Below are 13000 nucleotides of genomic sequence, written 5' to 3'. Positions count from 1 at the left end.
TCTGATAAGTCATAATATTTTAACATAATCTTTAAAATCTACAAAACTTTTTTATGCTAAAATAGTCTTTTAAAATTCTAATCTAATACGTCCCTCTAACATTAGGATCAAGAATTTGTTTGTGCTATGTTCTATCCTCTCATAATTAAACCTTATGGTCATTGTTTTTTTCTTTCAAAATTCAATTCTTTATAGGATAAACGGGAAATAACATAATTAAGGAATATTATTAATTTAATAAAAATAAACGGGAAAGAACATAATTAAGGAATTTTATTAATTTAATTAAACTATATGCGTGCAAATAATCATATTTAAATTAATCCGTTATGCTTAATACAATTAGTTATTTCAGAATAAAAATAGTTAGTTATTTAGTAAGTCATGTGTTTTAATATTTTTTTGCCAAGCACCTATCAGTTATATTAAGGATTCGTTTCAATAACTTATCATCCACGTACTCCGAACTTTTGATAAATATATATTAAAATAAATATTGACTGATTATATTTGAGAGAATGCTAATAATAGTCCCAAGTACCAAACATACTGGTTAAGAATATACTGATAAAGAAATATTGGTTAAGAATTAAAAAAAAATACTATATATGAAAAACTATTGTTAATATCCTTTACCGTAATATATTTAATACTCACATTATAATTTCAAACCAAAAAAAATCATATATCTTTTACTTTTTTAAATAATTATTTATTGATTTTTTGATTAATTAGATTATAATTATGGAAATCTTTGATATTCAATCCTTATTTTTTATTCTTTATGCGAAAACTAAAATTCACATATACATATCATAGAATAGTTTACCAAAAGTTCTAAGATCTACGACATGTCTCATTATTAAAAATTATAATAAAATATCTGAATTCATAGTTGGTTCTTAATCAAAACTTTCTTTGACAATCATTGAATCACAAACAACCGATGAATAATGTAACAAGTGGTTTTATGGTTTTTTTTCAACTAAAACATCTTTAATCCACAATAGGACTTTTGTAACTCGACAGATAAGGAGAAGAGAAACTATATGCGACAACTTGGTATATTGGAGACCATAATATTCTTATAGGGTGTTAATCTAGTTAGATTCTCATTATCCTCTAATGGGTCAACACTAACATCTTCTCATTTAAGCATATATCATCTTATTTAGTAGTCTAATGAGCTCACTTAATTTAATTACATAAAATAAAGTCCATTAATGATACATAGCTAATATAATTGTCTCATAATATTAGCCAACAATTAATTATTGAAATAGAAAATTTCAACATTCTCCCAACTTAGGCTACATATTTTTACAATTATATTACAATTCATTAGGCGTGCATCCATATACTATTTATCTTTAGATTTCAACCTTAACAATCTAGTTCATCTCATGTATCAATAATGAAATCATTGCAGCTTTCGTCACTACAACAAATGTAACTAGACCCCAATGACCACCACATCAATACACTCAATGACATATATCAATATGGACAAGAAACATGAAAATTACACGCAATGTGATCTCAATCATGCTCATTTCCAATTGGTTCAACTTAAGTCTTTAGCGAGATCAATCTTAAGTCCTTAAATACAATTTAAATACTGCATGTAAACAAACAAGTTCCATTGTAAACTTATATATAAATCGTAATCTTTATTTATACAAAAAATCAAATACATGAAATTTGAATCCAAACATAGAACATAAAGACTCCCACTAAATCAAGGCAACAACTGAAACAACACCATACGGGCAACATGTATGCTCACGCTTTAACTGTCAACTATTAGTTAGTGGGTTGGCTAGCATACTGTCTTTTCCTATATATGTTCTAGAAAATGTTTTTTTTTTAATTCTTTATTTAACAACCAAATACTTTATGTTAAGAACCTTTGACTTGGTTGAACTCCTGTTGTTATTGGAGTATAACATTACAAAGTTATTGCCACAATAAATACTTAATATCCTCTTAATGTTTGTAACAACTAGCAAGCCAATGACAAAATTAAGTAGTCTTATCATATGGTTCGATGCCTCAAACCAAGATATTAACTTCACCATCATGGTTAAAGATGTATCCTAATGTAGAGTTTATGTTATTTAGGCATGACACAAAATCAGAGTCACAAGTATACCTAATCATCTCTAATATGTCAAACTTCCTATAAGTAAGCATGTAGTATCTTGTTCTCTTCAAATAGAGCATTACATGTTTTACTACTTTTAGTGTTGCATACCAATATTACATACATATCTCCCTAAGACTCCCACTAAAATGCTATATATGTTGGGACGAAAACAAATTTAAACGTACATAAGACTCCCACAGCTAAACCATAAGGAATCTTTTGCATATGTTCTTTTTCAAGATTACTAACAAGGAACTTTTTGAGACTACCTTGTCTCCTTTAGCAACGAGTGTATTTTTTGGTTTACTATATTTCATGTTGAATCTATCCAAAACTGTATTGGTAATTCTTTTGTGACAATAAAACTATATTATGACTAATAAGATGTCATCAACATATAATACCCAAAAGAAAAACTTTCTCCACTAAAATTTTGGTATATGAAAACCAAAATTATCACAAATCCATAAAGAGGTAATAACTTAATGAAATTTGTAATACCATTGACGGAAAATCTATTTAAAGTCACAAATGGGTTCCTTTAGTTTGCACAACATAAATGTATAATCACTTTTACAAAGTTTTCTGTTGCTCCATATTGTTTCATCAATGTTGTCATTTAGAAACATAGTATTTGCATCCATCTAATGCAACATTAAATCAAAATGAGTTATGAATGTCATTATAGTCCTAAAAGAGTCTTTCTATGAAACTGGAGAAAATTTTCTTTATAATCAATGTCTTCCTTTTAATAAGTCTTTGGCAACAAGACAAGCTTTATATATCTCAATATTACCCTTTGAATCCCTTTCAATTATAGATATTCATTTACAACTTATGGGGTTCACACCTTCAGGTAATTTGACAATATTCCTAAAGTCATTGTTAACCATTGATTTTATCGCATCATTAATAGCATTAATCCACTTTTAAAAGGTTAGAACACTATATGATTTGACTAAAGTTGATTAGATATTCCTCAATCAACCTAATTTCTTATTCATGTTTTTAAAGAAATATAATACAATAATCCAAAATAGCACTTCTCTTTTCTCTAGTGGATCTTCTAAATGACACTTCTTAAGGTTGTTGAGTTTGAACTATGAGTGGTGCTTGAGGAGGAATCTCAATGTTGTTCTGTCCTTGAATGATGTGAGGAATAACATCGTTATTAATTACTAGATCCATTACAAAGACTTGTTGTTTTTCAATAACAAGTTCTTCATTAGAGACAACACACCGTATGTTTCCTTCCCCTCCAAACTCAACTTCCTCAGGGGATCTTGCATTCCCGCCTCAAAGAAAGATTTTATAGTGGGATTTTAAAACTTATACTCATGAGAGCATTCAATGTAACCAACAAAGTAGTAACTAATTATCTTTAAGCCTATCTTTCCTTCATGCGGCTTATAGGGCCTTGTGTTAGTCAATGAATACGACTAACTTTTGTGTATAAAACCTGCGTAAATTGTATCAAACTCCTCCAATTTATGGTTATTTTGTAATGTTGTAATTACTTTTTGTTAAAGATAGGTAATAAATACTTAGTATTCACATTTTGTGTGTTTAATAATCATTTTCTCTCAATTTCAGGTTAATTAGGCAAGTTTGTGAAGTGTTGATTTTCATCCTCCCACTAAGCCAATCTTCTGGCTTAGCGATCCATCCGTTGAGCGCAACACTCCTCGGCAGAGCGCGAGGAAGAATTTGGAAGAAGGATGAGTTGTGCATTTGCAATAAGCGAAGGGTCATCCCGCTAAGCGCACCGCTTCAGTCCATCCGCTGAGCGAGAAAAGCACGCGCTAAGCCAAAATCCACCAATGCATGCTAAGCGGTCCATAGTTGCGCTAAGCGCGCTAGCACAAACAAAGCCACCTATTTAAGCCTGAAATCAGATTTTGGAGTGGATTTTGGCTATTTTCTCGAAGAGCTTCTGCATGTGAGAGATTCTAGAGAGAGAAGGGTCAGAATCCAGAGAGTTTTGATAGCTTTTGCTATGAGAAGACTGGTAGAGAACTGAGCGAGAAGAGGAAGCCATCCTGAGAGCATGAGATGAGTCTGTGAGTGATTGTGAGGTTCTAGAGGTGGAGGAGACATCCCCACTACTTGTATTTTTTCAATCCTTCATTTTTCTCTTCTCTTTGTTGTAAAGGAAGCTTCCCAGATATGGAGAGCTAAATCCTCTGTTGGTTCTTCCTTGTAGGTACTTGATGTAAATACTTGTATATCTATTTAATGATGTTTTATGTGCTCTATGTGCTATCAGTACGTCATTTCAGTGTGCTATTGCCTTGATCATGTAGATGCATGCTTTGTTAGGATCATTCAACAGTGGAAACTGGTTTGATTCTTAGAACCTGATATGATAGGGCTAGTTTATCGTATTATCACGAGGGATCACGGTATGGTAACCTAGTTGTTTGTATGTTTGTCTTAATGCGGTTTTGGTCGAGTTTAGTCCAACAAGAGGAATTTGAGGATCATGCTTGATCAGGATTAGGCTAGACTATCATCAGGAATCGGGGTTTAGCATTTCAAGAGACACCATAGAACACATGAGCATTGTTAAGTAGAGAATATCCTTTTAACATCAGGCACCTAATAGGAAGACCAACGTGTTGTCTACTAGTCTTTACACATCATTACTCACGTGATTTTCCTTTTAATAGTTAGTTTACATACCTGTGCATAGTTGACACATCTCTTTTCATACTAGACACCTATTCATTAAATATAGCTTTACCAAGTAACACGAGTTCCCCGAGAGTTCGACACTCGGTTCTTACCGTTTTATACTACTTGCGTGATCTGGTGCACTTGCCGGGTTCGAATAAGTTTTTGGCGCTGTTGCCGAGGAACTTCTTTCTATTTGGAAAGTTAGTTTAGTCTTAGGTGTCTATTCTTGATTCTTTGATAAACTGTGAATATTTACTTTCAATTCATATTTGTTTTCCTATTGAATTGGATAATCGTTGTTGCTGTTAGTGTTTTATATGCATAGATCTCCCACAGGCAATTTAGTTCCTCTGGACTTGGAGATTGAAGCTACGTTGAGAAGGAACAGAGCCGAGAGGAGAAGAAAATTACTTCAAGACAGGATAGTAGCATCCATTCTTGAGGAAGAAACTCATTTTTCTGATTCTTCATCATCCGACTTACCATCATCAAGGGAATCCGCGACTTATTTACCAAAATCCGTTTCCATGGCTGATGAGCACCACCAAAGAGTTACCCTTGAGGACTATTCAAGCAGTTCAGTGCCACAATTCTTTACCAGCATTGCATGTCCTGAAGTGCAAGCTCACAACATAAACTACCCTCATTCTTTGATTCATTTAATACAAGGGAACTTATTCCAAGGATTACCAAATGAGGACCCCTATGCACATTTGGTGACATTCATTGAAATCTGTAACACTGTAAAGATTGCAGGCGTGCCAGATGAAGCCATTAGACTCAGTCTATTTTCATTTTCCTTGTCAGGAGAAGCCAAGAGGTGGCTCCACTCATTTAAGGGTAACAGTCTGAAAACCTGGGAAGAAGCTGTTGAAAAGTTTCTGAAAAAATATTTCCCAGAGTCAAAGACTATGGAAGGGAAAGCTAAAATCTCTTCATTTCATCAGTTCCCTGACAAGTCCTTGAGTGAAGCGTTGGAGAGGTTTAGAGGCTTATTGAGAAAGACTCCCACCCATGGGTTCTCTGAGCCAATTCAATTGAATATGTTTATAGATGTGTTGAGACCACAAACCAAGCAACTGTTACATGCTTCAGAAGGGGAAAAAATAAAGCTGAAGACCCCTAAAGAGGCAACTGAGCTAATTGAGAATATGTTAGCCATTGATCATGCCATTCTGCACAACAGAGTTCATCAACCCACAAAGAAAAGCTTGTTAGAACTATCATCAAATGATGCTTTATTGGCACAAAATAAGTTGCTTTCTAGGTAACTTGAGATTTTAACAGAAACACTTGGTAAGTTGCCAACTAAACTGTTTATTGGTCAACCTACACATTCTTCCGTTTTGCAGGTTACAGGTTGTACCATATGTGGTGAGGCTCATGAAACAGGCCAATGTATTCCCATTGAAGAAAACACTCAAGAAGTTCACTATATGGGAAATCAACAGAGACAAGGATATAATCAAGGAGGATTTTCAGGCTTCCAGCAGAGTCCTTATAACCAACAAGGACAGTGGAGATCACACCCTGGCAATCAATTCATCAAGGACCAGGGTGGACCTTCCAACAGACCAATTCAACAAGGGCCTAACATCTTTCAGAGGACTACTAAGCTGGAGGAGACTTTGACTCAGTTTATGCAAGTAACAATGTCAAATTATAAAAGCACCGAGTCAGCACTGAAAAACCTTGAGGTCCAGGTGGGACAACTGACCAAGCAGATAGCTGACAAGTCATCCAACAGTTTTGTGGCGAATATAGAAAAGAACCCCAAGGAGAAATATAAAGCTGTGATGACAAGAAGTAAGAGGTTTGTGGAGGCAGAGGATGAGGATAGTGTTGTATCCAAGAAGAAAGCTGTCAAAAAGAAAGGTACTGATGAAAAGAAAGATGATGTGAGAGGTGAAAGCAATCAGGAAAAAGAAAAACAAATAATGGTCAAGAAAAAAAAATTAAATGACCAAGAAAATGAAAAAAAAATGAAAAAGATGAAAAAAAAATAAGAATGAAGAGAGGAGTAGAAGTGAACAAGCTAGAGAGAAGAAAAGAGAAAAAGCTGTGAATGAAGGTGCGAAAGTACCATATCCTGTGGTAGCTTCCAAGAAGGAGAAGGACAGCCATTTGGCGAGATTTTTAGATATTTTTAGGAAATTGGAAATAACCATGCCCTTCGGAGAAGCTTTACAGCAAATGCTACTCTACTCCAAGTTTTTAAAGGATATGTTAACAAGGAAACACAAGTATATTCACCAGGAAAACATTGTTGTGGAAGGAAATTGTAGTGCTGTGATTCAAAAGATCCTTCCACCCAAGCATAAAGACCCTGAGAGTGTAACCATTCCTTGTTCAATTGGAGAAGTCACCGTGGGAAATGCTCTTATTGATCTGGGAGCCAGTATTAACTTAATGCCACTCTCCATGTGCAGAAGGTTGGGAGAGGTCGAGATCATGCCCACTAGGATGACTTTACAACTTGTTGATCGCTCCATTACCAGACCATATGGAGTAATTGAAGATGTGTTGGTCAGAGTAAAACATTTTATCTTCCTGATAGACTTTGTGGCAATGGATATCTGTGAAGATAATGACATTCCTGTAATATTGGGAAGACCATTCATGTTAACTGCAAGCTGCATAATTGATATGGGGAGAAAGAAGCTGGAGCCGGGCTTTGAAGATCAGAAAATTGATTTTGATTTATTTGTTGAACACAAACCTGCTCCAGAACAAAATGTTTGCTTACAGGTAATGGAAATGGGTAAGGAGGTCCTGGAAGTATGAACCAAAATGTGATTACCCATTGAGGTAAAAGCATTAAGCTAGTGACGTTAAAGAAGCGCTTCCTAGGAGGCAACCCAGTTCCAATTTATGTTAGTTTGTTTTATTTTATTCATTGTATCATGTGGAACTTGCTTCATAATCATTACATTGGGATATATCAGCTTGTTTTTAAATGATAGATATAAGGGTTTCAAACATCTTGAGAAAAGGACAGAGTTATAACTTAGAATTTTTTTTCTTTCTGAAAAACAATCCTTTCGCTAAGCGCAAGCCTTGCGCTAAGCGCATATTTGGTCATGCGCTAAGCCGGGAGTCTCTAGTGCTTAGCGCTCAACCCTTGCATCTCAAGCTGACTTGGTCCGCTAAGTTGGCCAAGGCTGGGCTAAGCCCATTTCAATTCGGTTTGAATTAGGCTAAGCGATGGCCTTCCCGCTAAGAGCATTGCATTCACTGGCTAAGCGTGACACGTCGCCGCTAAGCTCATTTCCTTGCGGCCAAAATTGGGTTTCATTGAGCTAAGCGAAACTCATGCCAGCTAAGCCCAATTCCTTGCCGCCATAGCAGCGCTAAGCGATCCATAATTCGCTAAGTGCCTACCCCTCTGTAATCAAGATGCATTATTTTAGCTAAGTCGGCCCAGAACTAGGCTTAGCGAGAGTTGCAGGTATTTTGATCTGCAGAACTCGCTAAGCGGCCCATCTGCATGCTAAGCCAAGCCCTTTATGTGTTAAAAAAAAATCAGATTTTGAAATTTCAAACTTGGGCTAAGCGTGCATGACCACTAAGTGAACCACTTTGAGAAACCAAACATCTCTCTGGCTCGCTAAGCGAGGGGCTCGAAAATTGCTTAAGTGAGTGTAACATTAGTTACACTCACATTTGCCCAGATTTCACAAACACTTTCCCTGCAATCTCTCTCTCCCAAAATTTGTGCACCTTGCATCTGTTCTTTCTATTTGCATTTTCTACTTATCTTCATAAAGCATCAATGATACAAGTAAGTTCCTTACTCCCTTTATTATTTTATTTTGTTGAACCATAGGGCAGAAAACCATAGATTTTAGCTTTCAATCTTTAGGGTTTTCATGATATTAGATTAGGTAAAAATTAGGACTTTGTGAATGATTATACTGTGAAGATATTTTTTATTGTCTTGCATGTTTGATTATGCCTTTTAGAGGCTCAAAAAGAGAAGAAAACGAAGTTCGTTTTCTGCCTTTTTTTTGGAAAACACGATGAACTCGCTAAGCGCGCCTGCTGCGCTAAGCGAGTTCATCAAAATTGCTTGAATTTATGCATTTCTAGACAAACTCGCTAAGCGCACTTACCGTGCTAAGTGAATTCATCTTGTGAGGATGAACACTCATCCTCCTGTTGAGATACCTATGGCTAAGCGAGGCTGAATTGCTAAGCCTAGGTAACTTAGTCAAATTTTTTGTTGAAAGTTGCACACTAAGCCGAGCCTCTCTCGGCTAAGCTCATTTCATTGCGGCAGCCATTGGGCTAAGCGAGCCTTGCTCGCTAAGCCCCTATACTTAGTGAATTTTCTGAATTTCATGGTGCCGCTAAGCGCAACCCTGCTGAGCTTAGCCCACATTTGTTGCGGCAATCATTAGGCTTAGCAGGCAGATGCCAACTAAGCCGATTATGCAAAAGCACAATTTTCTGCAACATCCGCAAAGCGCCCCCATGTGTCGCTAAGCGGTAGTGTGTATTTTGTGAAGGCAAGCTAAGCGGACCATGTCTTGCTAAGTCGCCAATGCCTTTTTCAGTTTTATTTTTCAGTTTTTGGATTTGAATAACTTGTGTCCTGATTAATTGTTTGGTCCCTTTATTTGCAGATAGCTTCTAGGAAACGCAAGAGTATCAGTTCAAGACCCATAACTCAATATGATACAAGGAGATTTCACTCCTTAGATGCATGGAACCGGTATACAGATAATGTATTGGGGAGAAACATCTTGCCAGAGAGGAAGATGGAGCTCTACCACACTAAGTTTGATGATTTTAAGACTGAGTTGGAGAGGCGTAATCTCCATAAACGCCTCACCAATTTGGTTGATGGGAGCATAGATGTTGCTTTGGTGAAAGAGTTCTATGCAAACCTATACAGCTCTGAGGGTCCTTCACCAAAGCAAGCCAGGGTGAGAGGCCATCTAGTGAAGATCGACACTGATAGCCTCAACATATTCCTAGAGACACCTGTGGTGTTGGCAGAGGTTGATACTTTGCCCACATACTCTAGATACTGCAGGTTGCCTTTAGAACCTAGGGAGATTGAGTCTGCCCTATGCATACCAGGCCGAGGGTTCATCTTGAACGTTGAGGGCCATCCTGGGAGGATCCTGAGGAAGGACTTGATGACTTTAGCCCAGCTGTGGAGTGTTCTCTCATACTCCAACCTGGCCCCCACATCTCACACATCTGACCTGACAGTGGACAGAGCTAGGCTGATCTTTGGCCTAGTCTCTCGCATGGACATGAACATAGGAGCTTTCATTTTTGGCCAGATGACTACTATAGCCCAATCTAACTCTTCTAGACTTGGATTTCCTACTTTGATCACCGCTCTATGTCGAGCCAGAGGGGTTGTCTCTGACAGCCTCACTTTTGAGCGCTTGAGCCCTGTCATTAACTTGGCCTACATCAGGAAGAACTGTTGGAATCCTGATGATCTGACAGTTTCTATCCAAGGGGCTAGGAGGGTGAGGGCGAGGCCAGCTGATCTTCCTTCCACATCTGCAGCTCCTACTCCAACATCCACTTCAGCAGCTCCTTTAGTCCCAGCTCAGATTGATTCTCATCGCTTTGAAGCCATGCTTCAGAGCATTCATCAGGGACAAATCATTTTACTTCAGAGATTACAGGTGGTGGCGCCTCCAGGATCCATTCTTTCCATTGAGCAGTTTCTGGAGAGGGTAGCCTGGCCTGGGGCCCAACCTTCTCTTCATAGGGAAGATGAAGGTCCCACAGCCCAGGTACCACAGCATGTAGAGGATGCGTCATCTGAGGCCACTGTTCCAGAGCCATTCATTGTAGAGGAGGAGGCAGGTGAGACACAGGTTAGACAGGAAGCTGCTGCTACTCCTGAGAGGTCACGAGAGGTCACATCAGATCCACCCACACCAGTGGCGGACCTATCCTCACCTCAACATGCAACAGACCCCTATACTCCTATACTCGAGATACCAGAGGACCCGACCACACCAGTCCTAACTCTGAACACTTCTCCTCCAGCTACTCCAGTACTTCATTTGACAGATGAGGAGGGTGTTCAGACACAGGATACTCAGGACCAGTCATAGGAATTCTAAATTCCTGATGATGCTTTTTGGATTATTATTATAATGATTATAGTTTCAGTACATTGGTTTTTAGTGATTTTGGTTAATGTTTATATACACTGCTGTTTTTGTTTGTGGTTACCTAGTATACTTGTTTTGAAGCATATGGAACAATTTAACTTGACTTGGATGATTATGCAGTGAAACATTTTTATCTTTTTGTGAAAATTGGTGTTATGAATTGATTTTGGATTGAATGCATGGTTGTGATGGAGTTTGTGTTTCTTTTCATAAGTTTAAGCAAGTATGTATGTTAGACAAAGAAAAAACATGAATGTGAACTTGCAATTAGAATTGTTAGGCAATAGACAAGTTGATTGAGAAAGAAAAGCTTGAAGCATAACTGGTGATAGTGTGATCTTAAACTGTGAGTGCACGACTAGCTTTGAGTAATAGTTTTTCCATCAATCTCTGAAATTTAGAATGAAATGTATGAATGAGGACTGTTAGTCAGCGAATACGACTAACTTTTGTGTATAAAACTTGTGTAAATTGTATCAAACTCTTCCAATTTATGGTTATTTTGTAGTGTTATAAGTATTTTCTGTTAAATATAGGTAATAAATACTTAGTACTTCCATTTTGTGTGTTTAATAATCATTTTCTCTCAATTTCAGGTTAATTAGGCAAGCTTTGAAAAGTGCTATTTTTCACCTTCTAGCGAAGCCAATCTGTTGGCTTAGCGAGCATCTGCTAAGCACAACACTCATGGGCTAAGCGCGAGGAAGACTCTGGAAGAAGATGAGTTGTACAGGTTCGCTAAGCGCACCGCTTCAGTCCATCCACTAAGCGAGGAAGGCATACGCTAAGCCAAAATTCACTAATGTGCGCTAAGCGGTCTATAATTGCGCTAAGCGCACAAGCACGAACAAGGCCACCTATTTAAGCCTGAAATCAGATTTTAGAGAGGGAGTTGGACTGGGATTCAAAGCTTTGCATGTCTAGAGCTTCTAGAGAGAGAAAGGTCCAAGTTCCAGAGAGTTTTGAGAGATTTTGTTGTGTGAAGATCTGCAGAGACTAGAGCTTGAAGCAGGAGCCGGTTTGAGAGATTGAGATGAGTTTGTGAGTGATTGCGAGATCCTAGAGGTGAAGGAGACATCCTCACCACTTGTATTTTTGCAATCTTTCATCTTGTTCTTCTCTTTGTTGTAAAGAAGGCTTCCTGGTTATGGAAAGCTAAATCCTCTATTGGATCTTCACTGTAGGTACCTAATGTAAATATATTTCTATCTATTTAATGATGTTTTGTGTGTTCTCTGTGCTATCTGCTTTTCACTCCAGTATGCCTTTACCTTGATCACGTAGATGCATACTTTGTTAGGGTCATTCAACAGTGGAAACTGGTCTGATTCTAAAGTCCTTGATAGTACAGGGCTAGGTTGTCGTACTATCACAAGGAATCGGGGTGCGATAATTTAGTTGCGTATGTGTGTCTTAATGCGGTCCTGGTTGAGTTTAGTCCAACAAGATGAATCTGCGGATGATGCTTGAGCAAGATTAGGCTAAACTATCATTAGGAATCGGGGTTTAGTATCTTAGGAGACAACATAAGAACACATGAACATTTTTAGATAGAGAATATCTTTTTAGCATCAGGCACCTATTAGGAAGGCCAACATGTTTTCTTCTTGTTTTTACACATCATTTCTCTCGCGTGATTTCCCTTTTTGCACAGATAGTTTACACACCTGTTCATATTTACACTTATCTTTACACACCAGACACCTATTTGCTGAAATACCTTACCAAATAACACAAGTTCCCCGAGAGTTTGATACTCGGTTCTTATCATTTTATACTACTTGTGCAATCCGGTGCACTTGTCGGAAGCGAACAAGTTTTTTTGGCACCGTTGCCAGGGAAGTTCTTTTTATTTGGGAAGTTAGTTCATTTTTAGGTGTCTATTCTTTATTCTTTTATTACTAGAGAATATTTGTTTTTGTTTATGTTTGTTTCCCTCTTGACTTGGTGACTGCTACTCTTGTTAGTGCTTTGTATGCATAGTAGATCTTCTGCAGATGATTTAGTTCCATGAGATTTAGAGCTTTTT

The sequence above is a fragment of the Glycine max genome, chromosome 5, assembly GCF_000004515.6.
Source record: "Glycine max cultivar Williams 82 chromosome 5, Glycine_max_v4.0, whole genome shotgun sequence".
NCBI classification, from domain to species: Eukaryota; Viridiplantae; Streptophyta; class Magnoliopsida; order Fabales; family Fabaceae; genus Glycine; species Glycine max.
Note: the sequence above shows the minus strand (reverse complement) of the source record.